Below are 22,472 nucleotides of genomic sequence, written 5' to 3'. Positions count from 1 at the left end.
AACTCTTTGAGACTTTGCGAATATTTTGTTAAATAATTTCAGAGCCAATGTTGAAATGAATATTTGTAAAACTCCTAACTAATACTTCAAGAGCTTTTAAGAAGTTACTAAATTGTAGAACATTTGAATATTAAGTTTATACAATCTGACAAGTATTTTTTGCTCCTTTTTCCTCAGTCATGGTCAAGGTAGTGGGTTGAGTAATGTCCCTCCAAAATTCATACCATTTGAAACCTCAGAATATGACCTTATTTGGAAATAAAGTCTTTGTATATATAGTTCAGATGGGGGGTCATACTAGGTTAGGGTGGCCCTAAATTCAATGACAGGTTTTCTTATAAGAAGAAGGGGCCATGTGAAGACAAAGGCAAAGACTGGAGTGAAGCAGCTATAAGCCAAGGAAAGCCAGGAAGGGGCAAGGAAGAATTCTTCCCAGGGCCTTCAGAGGGCTCTGCCTCTACTTCTGTTTTAGATTTCTTCCTGCCAGAACTGAAACAAAGTTTTGTTGTTTTAAGCCACCCAATTTGTGGTTCTTTGCTATGGCAACCCTAGAAAACCAATACAGTCAGTATTCCTGAACATTCTCCTATAAACTTACATTTTCTTGCTTTTTTTTTTACTTATTTATACAGATTTGTCCCATCCACTAAGCAGTGAAGTTCTCAAGAGCAGAACCATGTCATACTCATTCTGTACAATAGGCACATAATTCAGTATCCCCCAAATGTTTGTTATCATATAACTGTGTGGGCATTCTTATTTTTAATATTCCTAAATATGTTCTTCATGAACAAACGTGTTAGTTTTTATTAAGTATGCCTATTTGAAAGAGAATGAAGTATAAATAACCATAAGGATATCTGTCTGGAAAAAGTTGTAGGTAATTACTAGGTTTGGGCTTCTATAGTTAGTGAAGATATGCTAACTATTGCTATCACTTTTATATCCCTTTCATATGAAAGATAAGATCTGAAGTGAATTTTAAAGTAAATGAGATTCCTAAAGGTCTTTCTCTCTGAATTCTCCGGAGAATATTTATTTTGTCACAATTTTTTTTTAACACTATAGGGCATAGCTGAAAATAAACAACTGCTTAACCGCCAAAATTCTGTCCAAAGCACAGATCATTTATAAAGATTAACTAAAATGTTAATCTTTAGTCTTTAGTAAAAAAGACTAAAAAATAGAATTTTACATGGTATTTTATAAAGAGCTGATATTCAAAAGTATTATCTAAATGGATATATTAAAATTTAAAATTTTTAAATCTTAAAAATTGAATTTCTAAGATATGAAAAATTACCATTAAATTATATTCTTAACTCAGTGTAAACATATTCTCCATTTACTAGTGTAATTTTTATTTATTTTTATTAATTAATTAATTTATTTTTTGCAGTTTTTGGCCAGGGCTGGGTTTGAACCCATCACTTCTGGCATATGGGGCTGGCACCCTACTTCTTTGAGCCACAGGCACCACCCTTTTTATTGGAAGTAGTTTTAAAGTGTTGCTTTGAGTGTTTCTTACACCAAAGTTGAAATATTACCTATAGAGACACTAATGACTAGTTGAGGTGGTTGTAGGTTGTTTTCACCTGTCCCAGTATTTTTCATGCATTTAAAAAGACTCCCAATATTTGTGTTAAATTATTGTTAGAGTCTAAGAGAGACTGTAGGTAAGAAATATTAATTGTATAATTCATTACAGGAAATAGACCATTACTAGAATAAAAGAATGTCGAGTTTAAACTTGATAGACTTAAATGGTGACTCTTTTAGTTACATAACTTAATGGACTATAAATTATAACAAGAATTTAGTTTATCCAACTAAGTAAATAAATATCACTCATAATGGTTAAATCTTTATAAGTGTATGTCCATAGGCAGACACTAAAATTATCTTCTAATAAGGAGGAAAGAGTTATTGTTTTCAGTTTGTTGATGGCATTTTTCCTAGACGTTTGTTCACCATGTATCCTAGAGGAAAGTGAAGATTTTAAGGGCCACTTAATAATTATTTTCTTTCTGCTTTCCAATGATGCTCTCACATGCCATGAATCAAAATAAAAATCTCTGTGGCAGTCATGGGCAAACCGGGTAGGTTTCTTGAAGCCTGACAATTTCCTTGACATATCATGCGAGTGAATCATAATGGGTAACATTATTCAAAATAAACTCAAATTAAAATCCAAGTATGACCAGTAGATTTGTCGCTGATATGATAGATTTTTTTTTTTTTCCTGCAGTTTTGGCTGGGGCTGGGCTTGAACCCACCACATCTGGTATATGAGGCCGGCACCTTACTCCTTGAACCACAGACACTGCCATGATGGGTTCTTTTTTTAGAAACGTATTTTTACTTTTGGACTTAGAACTTTTATTCTAAATACTTGAATTAGCAGAGTACTTTGATAGTAATATTTTAGCTATAGGAGATTATTTAACTTATTTAACTTTTGTTCAAAATTGTTGAACAAATAATTCCCTGATTATAATTTAAATTGATCCTAAATGCAAATGTTTATTATTAGAGGACCAATTGCATAAATTAGGTGCATTAACACATGGCTATAGCTATAAAATAGTGGAGATCTGCTTTATGTATTAATATCTTAAAAATCATCATATTACTAGTTTAAAAGGGAAAGTACAGAACAGTTTATAGAGTAAACTAATTGTGGAAAAACAAAAGAGAAAAAATTGTAGGTGTGATACATGCAGAGGATTTTTAGTGTAGTAAAATTATTCTGTATCATACTATAATGGTGAGTTATGTTGTCACAAATTTGTCCAAACCCATAGAATGAAGATCATCAAGAATGAACCCTAATATAAACTAAACTAACCGTAGTCACCATGGTGTACAGTGTATCTCTTGAACTTACTCTTCTTGTCTAACTGATATTTTGTGCCCTTTGACCAAGAGTACCCCTCACCTTCCGGTACTCACTGTTTTACTTGTGTTTCTTTTTTTTTTTTTTTTAAAAATATGGAACGCTTCACGAATTTGCGTGTCATCCTTGCGCAGGGGCCATGCTAATCTTCTCTGTATCGTTCCAATTTTAGTATATGTGCTGCCGAAGCGAGCACTTACTTGTGTTTCAATGCTTTCAATTTTTTTACACTCCACATATAAGTGAGATCATGCAGTATTTGTCTTTCTGTGCATGGCCTGTTTTGCTTAACATAATGTCCTCCAGGTTCATCTGAGTTGTTGCAAATGACAATGTGTTCTTTTTAAAAAACTGAGTAGTATTTCATTTTGTATATTTATCACTTTGTCTTTTCCAACATCCATTGATGACACTTGGGCTATGTCCATGACTTGGCTATTGCGAGTAATGCTGCAATAAACCTGGGAGTGCAGCTATCTCTTTAGCATACTGATTTTATTTGCTTTGGATACATACACAGTAGTGGGACTACTGAATCATATGATTATTTAATTTTTTGAGGAACTTTCATATTGTTTTCCACCTGCGTGAGAGACTTCCCTTTCTCTGCATCATTACCAATGCTGGCTATCTTTTATCTTTTTGCTACTAGCTGTTCTATCAGTGTGAGGTGATATCTCATTTTGGTTTTAATTTGCATTTCCATAATGATCAGTGATGTTTGACATTTTTTCATATACCTCTTGGCCATTTGTAACTCTTCTTTTGAAAAAAGACTCTTTAGGTTCTTTGCTCATTTTTAATCAGATTTTTTCCCTTTGTTTTCTTACTATTAAATTCTTTGAGTTCCTTATATATTTTGGATATTAAACCCTTATCAGATGTATGGTTTATAAATATTTTCTTCCAAGATTATATCTTTACTCTGTTTTGGTGGAGATTTTTGTTGTGCAGAAGCTTTTTAGTTTTATATAATCCCATTTGTTTATTTTTACTTTTGTTTCCTGTGCTTTTGGTATTATATCCAAGTTATTACTGTCAAGGCCAAGAGGCTTTTTCTCTCTGTCTTCTGGGAATTTTAGTTTCAGGTCTTACCCATTTTGAGTTGGTTTTTGTCTATGGTGTAAGATAAGGGCCTAATTTCATTATTGCACGTGGATATCCAGTTTTCCCAGCATCATTTGTTGAAGAGTGCCCTTTCCCCTTTGTGTGTTCTTGGCATCTGATATGGTTTGGATATTTTGCCCTTCCCAGTCTCATGTTGAAATTTGATCCCCAGAGCTGAATGTGGGGCCTGGTGGGAGGGGTTTGGGCCATGAGAGTGGATCCCTCATAAATGGCAGGGTGCCCTCCAGGCAATATTTAGTAAGTTCTCACTTTATTAATTCACAGAGAGCCTGCACCATCTCCTCTGTTTCTTTTCTGTCACCATGTGACATACCTGTTCCTCCTTCACCTTCTGCTTTGATTGGAAGCTCCCTGATTTCCTCACCAAAAGCAGATGTTCATGCCATTTGTACAGTCTTTCAGAACTGTGAGCCAAATAACCTCTTTTCTTTATAAATTACCCAACCTCAGGCATTTCTTGATAGAAGCATGAAACAGAATAATATAGAATCTTTGTTGAAAATCAATTGACCGTAATGCATGGATTTATTTTAGGGCTTCTTATTCTATTTCATTGGTCTTTGTGTCTGTTTTTATAACAGTGCCAAAAACCATGCTGTTCTGATTACCGTATAGCTTTGTGTAGGAGGTTTCAAATCAGACTTTGTTATGCTTACAGCTTTGTTCTTTTTGTACCAGATTGCTTTGGCTATTTGGGCGTCTTCTGTGGTTTCATATGAATTTTAGGATTTTTTTTCCTATTTCTGTGAAAAATGTCAATGGAATTTTGATAAGGATTGCATTGACTCTGTAGTATGAATAACATGTAATATGAATAGTATGGCCATTTTAACAATATTAATTCTACCATTCCATGAACACAGGATATTTTTTCATTTTATTTGTATCTTTAAAATTTTTTCATCATTGTTTTATAGTCTTTAGTGTACAGGACTTTTACATCATCGATTAATTCCTAAGTATATTTTTTGGTAGCTCTTGCTGGTTTTTTTTATTTCTTTTTTGAATAGGTCATTGTTTGTGTATAGAAACACTACTGATTTCTCTATGTTGACTTTGTACTTTTCACCTCTATTGAACTTGTTCATTAGTTATAACAGATTTTGTGGAATCTTTAGGGTTTTTTAGGTATAAGATCTTGTCAACAGCAACCAGACAATTTAATGTCTCCCTTTTTGGTTGCCTTTTATTTATTTTTCTTGTCTAATTGCTCTTATTAGAACATCAGTATTACGTTAAATAGAAGTGATGAGGGTGGGCATTCTTATTCCAATCTTAGAGGAATTTCTTTTAACTTTTCACCATTGAGTATGATATTTGCTATGGGTTTGTCATATTTATTGTGTTGACATCCATTTTTTCTATACCTAATTTGTTGAGTTGTTTTTTTTTTTTTAATCTTGAAAGTATGTTTAATTATGTCAAATGCCTTTCCTGAACCTACTAAGATGGTCCTCCATTCTTGGCCTTCATTCTGTTAATATGGTGCTTTTCATTTATTGATTTATATTTGTCAAACTATCCTTGCGTCTCAAGGATAAATCCCACTTGATCATGGTGAATGGTCCTTTTAATGTGATTCATTTCACTAGTATTTTAATGAGAATTTTTACATTTATTGGCTTACAGTTTACTTGTAGTATCCTTGTCTGGCTTTGGTATCAGGGTAATGCTAGCCTTGTAAAATAGTTTGGAAGTTTTCCTTTCTTTTGATTTTTTTTCTAAGAGTTTGAGGAGAATTGGTATTACCTCTTCTTTAAGTGTTTGATAAAATTCATCAGTGAAGTCATCAGTTCCTGAGCTTTTCTTTCATGGAGACTTTTTATTACTGGTTCAGACTCCTTACTTATTATGGTTTGTTCAGATTTTCTATTTCTCCATGATTTAATCTTGCTAGATTGTGTGTGTATGTGTCTCTTATAGTTACTATTTAGCCACAGTCTCTAATATCCATTTTTCTCTCTATATTTTCTTATCTATCCATATAACAGCTCTTCGGAAGGGCTTTGAGAGTGACAACACATTTGGGAAAGAGGAACCACAATTTGGATATGTGTTTTGTGAGGGAAATAGAATTTACTGCATGCAATTCAAGATGACCTTGGGACTGAGCAATTTATAGGACCAAAGTGAAGTGAGCATCCTTCCAATGTGCCTGAAAAATAACCCAGGTATACTTACACCATGCTTTGCAGATCCAAGGTTAGTTACATGATGGTCCTCTTGTTTTATATTCTAATTGAATCTTGGACAAGGGAGGGACTCCCAGGCCAAAAATGCTTAGCCCCATGTCATACCTGTTTTCCTTCTCTCTGTCCTCTACATTTATTTTCCCTTTGACCTTTCTTTCTGCCAGCTTTTGGGAAAGTTTTCTTTGATCTTGAAGTCACTAGAACTTTCTAGGCAGAAGAAGTATGACTGCTTTACAGAGTGCTGGGGCTGAACTTGAAGAATTTCAAGACTTCCTCTTGCACACCCCTCTCTTTCCCTAGCAGAATAGCTAGAACTTAAACAAAATCTTATATCACGTGGTCAAAATCTGACTTATGATGGTTCTTCTTTCTACTCTCCTACCCTAAGGAGAGCACTAATACAAACTAATAATACAAAATTAATACATGTAATGCTTACTAAGTGCTAGGCACTATATTTAGCGCTGCATATATAGTAACTAATTTTATCCTATGACCATACTTTATCTTATTGTTCCTACTTTTTAGATAGGAAAATTGGAGCACAGGGAAGTTAAGTAATACTAAAGAGTAGAAGCTGATAAATTTCAGAGCCGTGTGCTCTGGCTGAAGTCCATCCTCCTGACCGATTGCATTTGCACTAAAAATATCTAAGTTTATGGAGCATTTGTTTGTCAGCTTAGTTGGTTTCAAGGCATTTGAGGTGTGGGTTGACCTCAGCAATTCTGAACCAACCCATGGTTGTTAGCACTAGGTGTACATTGCCCCTTGATCTCAGTGTTATAACAACTATTTTCTTCTCTTCTCTCTGATGTGTTATGTTGTTTAAACTGTGATGAGAATCTTTTCTTTGTGGGTATGATTATAACCTGTCATAGAGGCCACAAGTAAAAAAGAATCCAACTATTTCCAGAACAATATCTCATCCCAGCAGGGTTTCCTACTGAGATATTAAGGTCAGGAAAAGTAAAAGGAGTAAAATGGAGTGTTTGGTGATGCTGTGTATGCCTAGAATTAGCTTAAATGGCATTTATGTTAGAGTATATGCTGTCACTATGGTAAAAAGAAAGCCTTTCTATCCATTTATTAGTGATTTTATAGTTCTTACTTTATGGCAGATAGAATAAAAGAACAAAGAAAATTTACTTCCAAAGCAATTTATTAAACATGAAGTGAAAAAAAATCAAGACAGACTTGTTTCTTTTCACATTTTCCCCTTCAAAATTACCTTATTATTGATGAATGAATTCATTTCTTTTTCATATCATGAATTTAAGTGTGCTTCTGAATAAGACCCTGTGTCTAATATATATTTTTTTAAGTTGTAATATGTAATGGAACTGAGTTTGAAAATTCATTTCCTTGGGTGTTTCTTCCCTTTATAATTTGGAGAATTGGAAATTACCTTTCGATGACTTTCACTGAGGAGTTAGGTTTCCTTGTCTTTTTAAACCAAGAAAAAACAGACAAATATTTGTATCACTCCTTGCTAAATAACTTAGTTGGCACATTATTTTTGTGTCACAGGGTTAGTGCTTACTTAGAGTAAACTTTTTAAAAAGGAGATTGAGTTTAAAATGAGGCTGCTCTTTATTGGGTAGGATACCTGGAACTATGTCAAAGGCATATATAGTTTCTGTTTTTATATGAAGTGAAGAATAAGTTATTAAAGTTACAAAATTAAGATTCTTGTTGGATAAGTAAATTTTCCTAAGGATAGGGATAATGGAAATGTTCAATTATTTGCACTGAGAGGTTAGTGTTGTCAAAAGCTATCTCCCAGGCAACTCTCTTCAAGCTATTATATCTGGGTAGCAATCTTATTTCGCAGTCTCAGAAAAGTTGATCTTAATTCTAACACTCAAATTAGAGTTCTTTCTTCCTGAAATCTTTTTTTTTCCTTGAAGACACTTGAGTGGAGTACTGTCATTCCTCTCTGTGATTTAGACATTACTTATTCCATTGCTAGAGGCAATGTAAAATATCATTTTTGAGACTGTAAGAGCACAAAATTATGACCATCATTAATTAAGATGGGTACTTGGAGAGAGGTGTGGTGGAAGAACAACGTTCACGATGAGGCCTGCTTTTCAGGCTTTGTGGTTATGTCTCAAGTTGCTTTTGACACAAGTATGCAAAGTAAAACTGTCTATCTTCATCACCTCTGTTCAAGCCAAGGTATATTTTAAAAATCAATATATAGTAATTTCTAAAATTATGTACTATGGATTTGTATTAGAGTTTGGTATTCCTTATAACATATATCGAGAGAATTTTAATTTGGCAATTTTAAATCCTTGTGGATTATAGCTTCTAATTATGTACTATTTGAGTGAATATATTTATATAACCTTTTATTAAAAATGGTATAAATGGGTCATAAGGTTTATAATAATTTTTTATGAGCCCAATGTCACCTGGTACAATGAGTTTATTAAGGATTTTTTTAAAATAAATCATTGCCAAGTAAAAATTGTTTTTAGTTCATGTAATTTAAGATGTCAAGGACTAAAAATATTATTTAATAGCATAAAATAAGGAATAAAACATGAATTTTTGTCCTACATTTTGTCCTTGCCGCTGACAAGAAGTATTCAGTATACTCAGACTTACATTCTTGTTATATATAAAAGAATTTATTTTCGCTTACATTCATTGACAACACAGAATAGTTGAAAATATACATGTACAGGCTTTAAATCATATACAGGGTGGCCATAAAGTTTGTGTGCAATTTAATTTTAAATTGTATATCAGCATTAAATAATCTGTCATAGGATTACAGGATTTTTTTTTAAAAAAGCTTAAAATTCCAATTTCCCTTCCAACTATGTGACCTAAGCCTCGGTTTCCTAGTCTGTAGAATGGGAATGATAATATTAAACTTCAAGTGAGAATTAAAAAGAATAATTTTGCCAGGTGTGGTAGCTTACACCTGTAATTCCAGCACTTTAGGAAGCTGAGGTGAGAGGATTACTTGAGGCCAGGAGTTTCAAACAAGCCTGAGCAACATAGTAAGATCTTATTTCTACAAAAAATAGCCAGATATGTTGGCGTGCACCTGTAGTCCCAGCTACTCTGGAAGGTGAGGTGGAAGAGTTGCTTGAACCCGGGAGTTTGAAGATGTAGCTATGATCAAGCCACTGCCACTTCAGCTGGGATAATACAGTGACCTCATTTCTTAAAAAAAAAATAACAATAAAAATAACTTAAGTATTTAGTAGCATGCCTTAAACTCTATATGCAGTTGATCTCAAAGTTTAATCCATTTGACCTTATACACGTTTTTCTGGAATATTGTGGAATATTGCTGTAATCTAGTATTTCAGTCCTATCTTTTCTAGTTCATGCTCAATATTACCACCAAAATGATTTGTTTGCCTTTTTTTTTTTTTTTTAATGATAAAAGCTATACTTGGTCCAAGTGGTTCTCTTTTTTTTTTTTTCCTTTCTTCCTTTAGCGATTCTCCTGCCCTTTTGCCTCCCAAGCAGCTGGGATTACAGGCGCTCGCCACAACATCCAGCTTTGTTTGTTTGTTTTTTTTTGTAGAGATGGAGTCTCACTCTGGCTCACCGTGGCTCATACTGGTTTTCTGCTAGTCTTGAACTCAGCTGAGCTCAGGCAATCCACCTGCCTTGGTCTCCCACAGCGCTGGGACAAGAGGCGTGAGCCACCACGCCAGGCCTCAAGTGGTTCTCTTAAAGTATACATCTTTGAACCTGTTATGCCTTGTTTATTAAACTTGTCAATTGCTTCCTGTAGTCTCAAAGAAAAAAGTCTAAGCTCCTTGTCTTGGCATACTTGGGCTTTCCATGATCTGATTCCACTATCTCTTCAGCCTTACAGCACATTGTACTTAGGACTGTCGTGAACTGCTTTCAGATCTCAGAACATATTTTGCTGTATCACCTTGAAACTAAGGAAAAGTCTCAGGACAGTTAAGAATAAACTGCTCAGAATTGGCTTTTGTTATTAATATTTCAACTTTGGTTTACTTTAAAAACAGCCAATAAGTTATGTGAGGGATATATACAACATGAAGGATCCAAGCTCAATGGACATGACTCTGGGGACTCCCTTTGTCACCAGCCAATTCCTAGAGTTGAGCAGATCCTGCAGACCTAAAGTGAAGAGTTTGCCAAGTCAGAGGAGCCTAGGATCACAGTTTTACACCTTTTTTTTATGTATAGTTTTCATTGGTGGTGATGGTGGTGGTAAAGCATATCAGCTCACGTAGTCTCATGTCACCTTGTTTCTATAAAAGACTTCATTGCAGTACCACGTTTAAAGGACTAGTTATTATATTCTGCTTCTTCCTGTGTTGTCAGGGCACATGAGGTTTCCATGCAGTGTCTGTAGCCATGGACAGCCACAAGTCTTTATGCTTTTAGCACTTTGTCCTCAGTATCTTTAAATATCTGATACGTATGAGTAAATTCTTTTTAATTGAGGTAAAAGTCACATAACATGAAATTAATCATGTTATAATGCCATTTCACAGTGGCATTTAGTGCATTCATATTCTCAGGTAACTACCCACCTCTATCTAGTTCCACAGCATTTTAATGAGGATATTTTTTAACCTAGTAAATGTCTTTGAATGAGTGACCAGAATAAGTTCCATACCTTGTTCTTTAAGAGCTTTAAGAAATGGTTTGATGATTGCCTACTCTGGTAGGATCACTTAAGTCTTTTAGTTCTAATTTCATTATGTAAGAACTGTAAAAGTATCATAGACATGCTACCTAATATTCTCATGTTTACCAGAATTACTTGCTGTATGTTTGCCTAGCATAGAATATTGACTCTCCAAAATAAGTAAAAAGTATTCTATTCATACATAACAAATTAGTAATTCACTTGGAGAGCAAGATACAGATTAAATATATAGAAAAACAAACTTGTTCGAAATTTCCTGCAGTTAAGCTCAAGACCTTTTAAATGTCTAGTTACTTTCTATGGAGAGACTGCTCCTTAATTATCAAAAGTTGAGAAACCATCAAAATAGGGTTACAAAGTCTGTTGTGTCCAAGTGTTTTTAATTTTTACTTAATTTTAACATAATTTATTTAATTGTGGTAAAATACATATAACATAAAATTTAACTGTCTTAAGCATTTCTAAGTCTGTAGTTCAGTGGTGTTAAGTATATTCATATTATTGTGCAACCAATTTCCAGAACTCTTTTATCTTGCAAAACTAAAACTCTATACCCATCAAGTTCCCCCTCTCCTCCTATCTTTATGCTTTACATCTTCATAATTTGGACTACTCTAGGCACCTCCTATCAGTAGAATCATGCAGTATTTTTCTTTTCTGTGTCTGGCTTATTTCATTAGTGTGAGGTCCTTGAAGTTCACTGATGTTATAGCATGTGTCAGAATTCTTTCTTTGTAAGGCTGAATAAAATACCATTGTATTTATATAACCCTTTTTGTTTATCTATTCATCTGACGATGACCTCCTTTGTTTCCAACTTGGCTAGTTTACACTTTCTTAGGCAACCTGGTGGTCTCCCACTTCTGGGAGGTCATCTTATTGATGACGAAGTTAGTGCAGACACTAAATCAGCATAGTGCACTATAGCCTAGAGCTCTTGGACTCCAACCACCCTCCTTCTTCAGCCTGCTGAGCAGCAGGGATACAGATACACCACTGAGCACTGCTAGTCATGTGAGGATGGATGTTTGGGTTCTTTCTGCCTTTTGGCCCTTGTGGATAATGCTGGTATGTACTGAGTACACATGAATGTATATACAGATATCTCTTTGAGACCCTGCTTTCAATTCTTTTGGTTGTATACCCAGAAGTGAAATCATTGGATCATATGGTAATTCTATTTTTAACCTTTTTTTTTAAAATCAGGGATTCATTGAGGGCACAAGAATCCAGGTTACATTGATTGCACTTGTTAGGTTAAGTCCCTTTTATAATTGTGTCCTGCCCCCAAAAGGTGTGTCACACACCCAGATCCCCACTCTCTCCCTCGTTTCCTCTCTCTGATCTCCCCTTCCCCCACTCCCTACCATGTACTAGGTCATTAATTGTCCTCATATCAAAATTGAATACATAGGATTCTTGCTTCTCTATTCTTGCGATGCTTTACTAAAAAAATACAAAGGATATCCTTTTGTATCCTTTTTAATACAAAGGATATAAAGTCTCCATCTATTTTAATGGCTGAATAGTATTCCATGGTATACATATAGCACAGTTTATTAATCCATTCCTGGATTGCTGGGCATTTAGGCTATTTCTACCTTTTGGTGATTGTAAATTGAGCTGCAGTAAACTGTCTAGTGTAAGTGTCCTTATGGTAAAAGGATTTTTTTCCTTCTGGGTAGATGCCCAGTAATGGGATTGCAGGATCTAATGGGAGGTCTAGCTTGAGTTCTTTGAGGGTTCTTTGTACTTCCTTCCAAAAAGGTTGTCTTAATTTGCAGTCCCACCAGCACTATAAAAGTGTTCCTTTCTCCACATCCATGCCAGCATCTGCAGTTTTGAGATTTTGTAATGTGGGCCATTCTCACTGGGGTTAGATGGTATCTCAGGGTGGTTTTGATTTGCATTTCTCTAATAATTAGGGATGATGAGCATTTCTTTCATATGTTTGTTAGCCATTCATCTGTCTTCTTTAGAGAAGATTCTATTCATGTCTCTTGTCCATGGATATATGGGATTGTTAACTTTTTTCACGTGGATTAATCTGAGTTCTCTGTAGATCCTAGTTATCAAGCCTTTGTCTGATTCAAAATATGCAAATATCCTTTTCCATTGTATAGGTTCTCTATTTGTTTTGGTGGTGTCTCCTTAGTTGTACAGAAGTTTTTCAGTTTAATTAAGTCCCATTTATTTTTGTTATTGTTACAGTTGCCACAGACGTCGTCTTTATAAAGTCTTTCCCCAGGCCAGTATCTTCTAGTGTTTTCCCATGCTTGCTTTGACGATTTTTATCATTTCATGCCTTAAATTTAGGTCTTTTATCCATCTTGAATCAATTTTTGTGAGTGGAGAAAGGTGAAGGTCTAATTTCAGTCTTTTACATGTGGATATCCAGTTCTCCCAGCACCATTTATTGAATGGGGATTCTTTCCCCCAGTGTATGTTCTTGTTTGGTTTATCGAAGATTAAGTGGCAATGTTAGTTTCATTTTCTGGTTTTCTATTCGATTCAAATGTCTATGTCTCTATTTTTGTGCCAGTTTTGACAACTATGGCTTTGTAGTACAGCCTGAAGTCTGATATACTGATGCCCCCTGCTTTGTTTTTATTACTAAGAACTGCCTTAGCTATACAGGGGTTTTTTTCTGGTTCCATACAAAATGCAGAATTGTTTTTTCCAAGTCTTGAAAATATGATGTTGGTATTTTAATAGGGATGTCTTTGAATTGGTAGATTGCTTTGGGAAGTATAGACATTTTAACAATGTTGATTGTTCCCAGCCATGAGCATGGTATGTTTTTCCATTTGTTAATATCCTCTGCTATTTCTTTTCTTAGGGTTTCATAATTTTATTTATAGAGGTCCTTCACCTCTTTTGTTAGTTATATTCATAAGTATTTCATTTTCTTTGAAGCATGAAGGGAGTTGTGGCATGATCAAGTAGGTTTCATCCCAGGGATGCAAGGCTGGTTTAACATACACCAATCCATAAACATTATTCACAGTATCAACAGAAGCAAAAACAAAGACCATATGATCGTCTCAATAGGTGCAGAAAAAGCATTTGATAAAATTCAGCATCCTTTTCTAATTAGAACACTGAAGAGTATAGGCGTAGGTGGCACATTTCTTAAACTAATAGAAGCTATGACAAACCCACAGCTAATGTTTTAGTGAATGGAGTAAAACTGAAAGCTTTTCCTCTTAGAACGGGAACCAGACAAGGTTGTCCTCCATCACCACTACTATTCAACATAGTGCTGGAAATTCTAGCCAATACAATTAGGCAAGACAAGGAAATAAAGGGCATCCAAATGGGAGCAGAGGAGGTCAAACTCTCCCTCTTTGCTGACAATATGATTTTATACTTAGAGAACCCCAAAGACTCAACCACAGACTCCTGGAAGTCATCAAAAAATATAGTAATGTCTCAGAATATAAAATTAATGTCCACAAATCAGTAATGTTTGTATTCTTAACCTTTCAAGGAACCACCGTACCTTTTAACTTAGCAGTTGCATCATTTCACATTCCCACCAACAATGCAAAGAAAGGTTCCCATTTCTTCACATCCTCACCAACACTTGTTAATTTTTTGTTTTGATAGCGGCCATCCTAATTGTTGTGAAGCATATTAGTATATTTTAAGTTAAACTTTAACATAGAGAAAATTATGATGGAATGTGTGATCTTACTTAGAGATTATAGCTAAAAGTATGAATTGACCCTTATCCATTCCTCTGTAACCCCAAATGATAATCATGATAGTCCTCAAATAAGGCTTGTGGAAATCAGGAACACTTTTCTAGTAACTGGCCAAAATAAAATCTAGCAAAATCTCTTTCAGGTCATCTGAGAAAAATAAATCATAAAATTTATGCACTTTGAACTTTGTGGAGAATGCAACTATTCTTAAATTAGAACTACTGACTTGGTGTAGCATATGAGGTGAAGGTTTAGTAAGCTCAATGGTATTCCTTTTCTTCCAATTTATTTTCCTAATTTCTACACATAAAGGATTGGGAAAAAGCTTAGAGATAGTAGTTAGAAGCAGTAATGCTGATTGGCAATAGGAAATAACTGTTTTTGTAATGTTGTGGGATCACTTAAAAGTCAAATGCCTCAGAAGGATCTATTTATAGTAAAGTACAGTGTACTAAGTTTTGTTTGTAATTAGCATGAGATCCAAAGAGAAAGTGGGCACACAAAGTTGTTTAGTTGACTTAGATAGGGGGAATAAAACACCCTGAATTATTTTAAATTTCTTTTTACTAAAATGATTAGTTTGAGAATATTAGCTTTTCAAAGGCATTGGCTTTATTTATCTAAAAAAACATTATCATGGCTCGGCACCTGTAGTTTAGTGGCTAGGGAGCCAGCCAGGGCTGGCAGGTTCGAATCCAGGTCTGGTCTGCCAAACAATGACAACTACAACAAAAAAATAGCCCATGTTGTGGCAGGCGCCTGCAGTCCCGGCTACTTGGGAGGCTGAGGCAAGAGAATCACTTAAGCCCACGAGTTTGAGGTTACTGTGAGCTGTGACACCATGGCACTATACCGAGGGCAACATAATGAGACTCTGTCTCATGAATAAAAAATAAAATATAAAAAAAATGAATAAATAATAAATTAAAAATGCTATCAGATGGATTACCTAATTTCCTGTGATGCAAAAAAGATATCATATCATACCGAGTAGCATATATTCAGGTGTCCAAAAATATTCTCATCATCTTTCTCATGTAAGATCCAATTATTCTCTTAATTTTCCATTTTCTGCAATGATCCTTCTAATCTCTATTATTCTCCTCCTTTGCCTACCTGCCTGCTATTTAATAGGTATTCCTGTAAGAAATACCTGCTGTTTAATAGGTATTCCTTACAGAAAGGTTCCTATTTGTCTTTACTCCTCAATTCTGGCTTTTGTATTTTTCCTGTGTGGTATCATAACAGACGGTATTTTCTCTCTTAAACTTATCTCTCTATATTTCAGTCAATCTGTGTTCTTAACTGTCTGATCCCTGAGACCATCAGTGTGTCCCAGGTCAGTAATAGACAAAGAGACAAAGCTGTTGCTACTATGCTGAGAATTGTACATAGCATACATTTTGGTATGCCTCTAGGAATGTGATGCAGTTAGTTTGTCAGATGTGTATCATACTGGAAAAAAATACTGAGATCATTGAACTAGAGGATGAGCAACTTGAGCCTTCTTTCTCTTTCTCCCATAAATAGTGCAATGTTTGACCTAGGCATTCAGTATGTATACAAACATTAAGGTAAAGAATTTCTATTTTTGCTGTGTAAAAAAATACACATGGAATTTTCAGTTTTGTGTATGGAAAATGATAGGTGTAACATAATACAACTGTACTGTAAGGTCATTCTCTTCCTTCTTCCAGAAGGGACATGAGTTGAGGATAGAGGCATAAGATTGCAGTGCACCCAAAATCAACAAGGGAAAACTGGAGTTGGATACGAAGCTCTTCATAATACTAATATAAACTCTTTATTAATTATACATTTTCTAAGAGTGGACCCAAAAACACTTTCAGCTTTATTGCAACCAACTCAAAAATGGAAAACCTTCAGGTCAGAACTTCACGGTGGCTATGAAATCAATCTGAACTACTATTTAGTAGAGTATAACTATTTTTTGTTTACCAGAAATAAAAATAACCTCATTTTAATCTTATTCTAAAAACAATGCATATTTTATATTGTTTTAAGAATCAAGTAATAATGTGCAAAATATATAATTATCTCACTAGAGATAACTTGTGGCCATATCCCTAAATTTGTTGGAAATCAGTTCAGAAAAGGAAACGATTTGTCACAGAACTCATACTGGTTAATTTGTATTACAGAAATTATATGAACTTATTAATTTTCCTACACCCACAATAGTATGAGGTCAGTATTGTTAATCTTTCCTAGTCTTATCAGAGAAAAATGGTATTTGTTATTTCCAATTATCCTTAGTACTGATATATGATGTGACTTTCTCCCATGATTTTTATAAGTAGACACTATGTATTGAACAGGTGTCCTTGATAATATCCCTTGAATAATTTGATAAGTTTTTTTTTCTGGATCATTTCTTATAATGGGACTGAGTTATGAGTAATGGTGGTCAATATGATAAGGCCTGGTTTTCAGCTTCTTGGTTAATTTGGCTTTATTCAGGGATGCATTTGTGGTATAGATCACTAGGTTTCCACCAAAATCTAGTTCTTCTTTCTGGACAAGTATTAAACTACTTTTACTGGCTCCTTTTGTAATTAGGAGTGGCTATTTGACTTAAGTTTTCACTAGCACATTCTGAGTGGAAGTGATGTGAGTTATTCCTTGGCCAGGCTCATAAGTCTCCATAATGCCTTCCTCAGTGCTCTTTTATCTTTGTGGCTAACTGAAATGGCAGTGCTCAGGGAAGCCTTAGAAGTCATGTGTTGAAGATGACTGAAGAGCCTTCAGCCTGGATCTTTGATTGACTATGTAGAAGGAGCTGGATGCCCTATTTGAACATCCAGTCCACACTGTTGCATGAGAAAGAAATACATACCTAATTGTTAAAGCTACTTAGTTTTTAGTGCCTGTTTGTAACTGCGGTATATCCAACCCTAGCTAATACAATATTGTAGAAAATGAGACTGAACAGAAATTGAGCTAAATTAAAGAATATGTTAACTTCTTCATAACATGACTCTGAGTTGATTTCTTTCATAAATAGGTTTTCTCTACATGGTAGGATAGACACTGGGGCTGGCGGGTTCGAACCCGGCCTGGGCCTGCTAAACCACAATGACAACTGCAACAAAAAAATAGCCAGGTATTGTGGCAGGCACCTGTAGTCCCAGCTACTTGGAAGGCTGAGGCAAGAGAATTGTTTAAGCCCAAGAGTTTGAGGTGGCTGTGAGCTGTGACGCTACCGGCACTCTACTGAGGGTGACAAAGTGAGACTCTGTCTCTAAAACACACACACACACCACGAAATTTACCATCCCAAGCATTTTTAAAGGTATTGTTCAATATTGTTAAGTAGATTCATATTATAAAAACAACGGGGGTTTTGAAATACAAAATAAATAAAATAATAGTCCTATCAAGGTATTTGAGAGATTTTAAAGGAAAAACAGTTGGGGCGTGGGAGAAGTAGATGTCATAACCACTGATCAAGGAGGCCAGAACACAGGGTTCCAAAAATCTCAGGAAACAGTAGAATAGTCCTGAGCAGGTGATTTGCAAGGCAGGAATGCTAACAGTGAGAAAAGGGTCTACAACTGGGCGATTGATGTCAGCTTAGGCCAAAGGCAAATCATAGTAGACAATGGAATCAGTGTCAAGGAGTAATGTCTGTCTAATCAGGTGAGAACTCTTATGGTTATAATATATATGGGACAGTGACAGTCTTTCCCTGCTGATATGAAATCAGACTCAAACTGACATTACAGAAGCAGTTTCTAGAATTCAGATACAGGGCAAAGGCCAAAGAATAAAACACCCTTGCTATTTGATTGGTACAGTGATAAAAGTGATTTCATATTGACTAACTGAGTTGGAGTATCTCGCATGTTTCCTCTGCTTTAATTCAAAAGCCCACAGATAGGAACATAAGGCCTTACTCATAAATGCAGGACAACTTCAGGGACTAGATGCTAAAGGCAATATTATAGGAAGATATAGAATTCCATGTAACAGAATGTAAGACATCCAACTTAGAGTATTGCAAGCAAAAGTTCGTGCCTGGAACTCATTGAGTGGTTAGAGTTACAGATATAATCCTGGTAGTTTTCATCTTACAGATAAAGGTTAAAATAAGGGGAACTATTCTTCCTGGTATAGAACTTTAAGAAGTCATTGCAAAATAGCTATGAATCTCATCATTATATCAACAAATACTTAAGTATTTCACTCTAATGTGTAAGTTTCTAATTCTGTAGCACACAGCAGATGTATATTACCCCTGAAAAGGGGGAAAATATATACAGTATTGCTTTGTTTGACTATTCTATTTTATTTACTTTGGATACAACAGTGGAAGACTTAATACTTTTTAAAATATGTTTTAATAATATAACAAGTTCCCAATTTACAAATTAATTGCTTTAAAAGTTCCACATTAATGGCTTGTTTCAATTCAACACATTTTCTCATAGAAATTGTGTTATAAATTGTAGTTAAGTTTCCAGAATAATTCACAAATCCCTTTTAATCCATAGTTCATCTGAACTGCTGCACATTAGCAAACATTGGTTAGCAGTGAAATGGAGAGATACACCCAGGTTTTTATTTATTTATTTTGAGACAGAGCCTCAAGCTGTCACCCTGGGTAGAGTGCTGTGGCATCACAGCTCACAGCAACCCCTAACTCCTGGGCTCAAGTGAGTCTTCTGCCTCCGCCTCTTAAGTAGCTGGGACTACAGGCACCCACCACAATGCCTGGCTATTTTTTGGTTGCAGTCGTTTTTGTTGTTTGGCAGGCCTGGGCTGGATTCAAACATGCCAGCTCAGGTGTATATGGCTGGTGCCTTAGCTGCTTGTACCACAGGCACCAAGCCACTACCTAGGTTTTTAAAAGGAGATATAAAGGAGAAAAAAGGAGATGTATCCGTATGAGAAATTTTTTTAAGTAGGTATGATTCAGCTGTAATAATAAAAGAAGAAAAAGAGCCCAGATTACACATTAATCTTTGTAAAGGGTTAAGAAGCAGATACTGATTTTAGATTATTCTAATCCCTTTGCCAGCCAATAGACGGTGCTATTGTCACAGAATAGTTAGGGCGCTCTGTGGTACAAAGTAAAGGAGGCTGTGAGAAGTGGTTTTAAAATGCGTGGTTAAAGAAAGGCAATGTAAACCTGACTATGTAAGAATGATGTTTTTGTAGCACAGGAAATGATTATACTAGTATATTTTATTAAATTTCAATGTAAAAATTAAATGTAATTCAAAACACGCCTTTTTTAATCCATGAATTTTTCTTTGAGCTTTAGTTTCCTCAATTTTTTTTAATGAAGATTGATTGTTGTGAGAATTAAGTGCGAAAATTAAAAAGTGTCTAATAGTAGTACTATATACATAATTCTTTTTTTTTTTTTTTTTTGCTTTTGAGACGGAGTCTCAAGCTGTCTCTCTGGGTAGAGTGCTATGGTGTCACAGCTCACAGCAACCTCCATCTCTTGGGCTTGAGTGGTTCTCTTGCCTCAGCCTCCCAAGTAGTTGGGACTATAGGTGTCTGCCACAATGCCCGGCTATTTTGTTGTTGTTGTTGCAGTTGTCGTTGTTTTTAGCTGCCCTAGGCTGAGTTTGAACCCTCTAACCTAGGTGTTTGTGGCTGGCGCCCTGCCCACTGAGCTACGGGTACTGCCATATACATAATTCTCGCCCATTAAATATAATTCTGCTCATCTCCTAAATCATTCAGATAACATTAGTAAGCTCTGATAACATGTTATTGATATATTGCTAAGTTAGACTAAATAACATGGTCTCTGGACCTTGGAAAATTATAAGGAAGTAATAAGAAGCAGATTAAAAAATGTTAAGCTTTTATCATTTATTACTACTAACCAAGAATTTTTGAAGTCCAATTGTTTGATTCTTTTGTGAGTAAATATTCTGGTGTACATTACCAGTATACCCTGAGTTAGAAGCAGGCTCTACTTTTATATGCACTTTAATTTCGGATCCTTAAATCTTAAAGTAATATTATCATATTGTACCTCTTACTGTCTGTAGCTGTAGTCTTTATCTTTTTGAGCATCAGTACAAAATTAAGGTTTAAGTGGACAAAAATAGCAGAACAATGATCTTTTTTTGCAACCTTTAGAAACAAAACCTTGTCATGATCTTACAGCCTGCCTTTTCGTGGAATCACAGCATACTATTTTCTTTGTACCAGTGAACTGGAATAGCAAAAGAAAGTAATATTTGTGTCATCCAATTGTATTAGTTATTAGCCAGGGTAAAGTTTTGTCATGGGGAAAGTTTAAACTAATGACTGAAGTAATTTGATGCCATATATAAATTGTTCTTGCTGGAATTTTCTTTCCTGTCTTCCCTTTTCACTGCTTGGAATTGTCCGCAGACTACCTTAGTCACTCACCTTCACAGGAGCAGAGCCTCCTGGTCCGAAGGACTCCAGGAAGTATAAAGGATGCCTCTCCAGTGAAGGCCTCCTTCCTTGAGGACAAGTGAAGTTAAGGGTCCTTTTTCCTTCTTGCTATTCAGACTTTGTTTCTTCCTAAGGATTTCTTGCCCCAAACTACTTAAGTCAGGTTCCAGCCTTAACTAGTATATGCATACCTAAAATAGGTTTTATATCGCCTTGTGATATAGAAATGCAAAAAACATTGCAGTCCAATTCATAATTGCCAGGTCATGGAAGAAACCCAAGTGCCCATCAATCCATGAATGGATCAATAAACTGTGGTATATGTACAACATGGAATACTATGCAGTCCTAAAGAAAGATGGAGACTTTACGTCCTTCATGTTTCATGAATGGAGCTGGAAAATGTTCTTCTTAGCAAAGTTATCACAAGAATGGAAGAAAAAATATCCAATGTACGCAGCCTATTATGAAACTAATTTATAGCTTTCATATGAAAGCTGTAACCTACTTATAGCCTAAGAATATGGGGGGGATGGATGGAGGGATCATTTCTATGGTTTATCTTACAAGGGTACAAGTGAATCTTTCTAAGAGTAGAATATAAACGTCTTAACACAGTAACTAAGAAAATGACATAAAGGTTATGTTAACCAGTTTGATGAAAATATTTCAAATTGTATATGAAAACACCACACTGTATCCCATGATTGTATTAATGTACACAGCTATCATTTAATAAAAAAAAAAAAGAAATGCAAAAAACAAACAAACAAAAATCCTACATTACTCAGGAGTTTGTGACAAACTGTTTGACAGTTCAAAAAAAGCAAATATAAGATGGTCTTATTGCAATTCATAAGATTTTATATATGGAATCGGAATATGTTATGGATGAATTTTGGAATTTCAAAAGTACTGAATTTGATCTTAATCAGTGATTTTCAGAGGGCTCCTTGGAATCTTGGGAGTTTGAGATTTTTCTTCCATGAAAGGAAAGGGAGAAAAAGATGGGTGGTACCCTGGACGTCTGTCTTAGCTGGAGAAGCTCTGCTTGAGCAATTTCATAAATTGAACTTCTTTGAAGATATTTTTAAAGATACAAGTTTAAAATATTGGCACTTCAGCCTCTCACCAAATGAACCCAATTTTTGTGCTCAGTGACCTGGGTAACAAATACTATTATAGTTCCTATTAAGTTGATTACTATCACATTTCATTAGATGATTATGTGGTCTCTTCTATCAAAATATATTTCTATTGGCTTGGTGCCTGTGGTTCATGCGGCTAAGGCGCCAGCCACATACATCTGAGCTGGGGGTTAGAATCCAGTCTGGGCCCACCAAACAACAATGATGGCTGCAACCAAAAAATAGCCGGGCATTGTGGCAGGCACTTGTAGTCCCAGCTACTTGGGAGGCAGAGGTAGGATAATTGCTTCAGCCCAGGAACTGGAGGTTGCTGTGAGCTGTGACGCTATGGCA

The 22,472-nt window shown here is 35.2% G+C and overlaps 1 protein-coding gene and 1 non-coding gene across 2 annotated transcripts in view; one reads left to right on the top strand and one right to left on the bottom strand.

Annotated features, from left to right (window-relative positions):
• NDUFAF2 (NADH:ubiquinone oxidoreductase complex assembly factor 2) overlaps positions 1-22,472 on the top strand; it is a 187,968-nt gene that overhangs the window by 64,764 nt on the left and 100,732 nt on the right. The gene's annotated exons all lie outside the window — the stretch shown is intronic.
• LOC111722046 lies at positions 2,986-3,092 on the bottom strand. The gene has a single exon (XR_002770993.1). It is a non-coding gene; the product is annotated as a U6 spliceosomal RNA (small nuclear RNA).

This window comes from Otolemur garnettii, unplaced genomic scaffold (assembly GCF_000181295.1).
Source record: "Otolemur garnettii isolate 467f Iridium unplaced genomic scaffold, OtoGar3 scaffold00005, whole genome shotgun sequence".
NCBI classification, from domain to species: Eukaryota; Metazoa; Chordata; class Mammalia; order Primates; family Galagidae; genus Otolemur; species Otolemur garnettii.
Note: the sequence above shows the minus strand (reverse complement) of the source record. Positions and strands in the feature narration are given on the sequence as shown.